Consider the following 234-nt stretch of genomic DNA (forward strand, 5'->3'; position numbering starts at 1 on the left):
CGGTGCTTGGAATCGCAACGCTGCTGCGTACTCTTCTTGTCATCGCGATCTTCCGGCCGGGACGACCTGTCAACCGAAATACGAAGGACAGCCGCGTGCTACCGTACGTCCGTCGATAAAGGGGAGGGAAGTGGACACTCGGAACGAAGTAAACGCGAGAAACGTTAAGCAGAGTTCGTTGGGTGGCGCGCGCGCGCGGGAACTCGTTACGGTCACCCTGTTTTCGAAAGTCGC

This window comes from Bombus impatiens, unplaced genomic scaffold (genome assembly GCF_000188095.3).
Source record: "Bombus impatiens unplaced genomic scaffold, BIMP_2.2 scf_1068, whole genome shotgun sequence".
Lineage (NCBI taxonomy): Eukaryota > Metazoa > Arthropoda > Insecta > Hymenoptera > Apidae > Bombus > Bombus impatiens.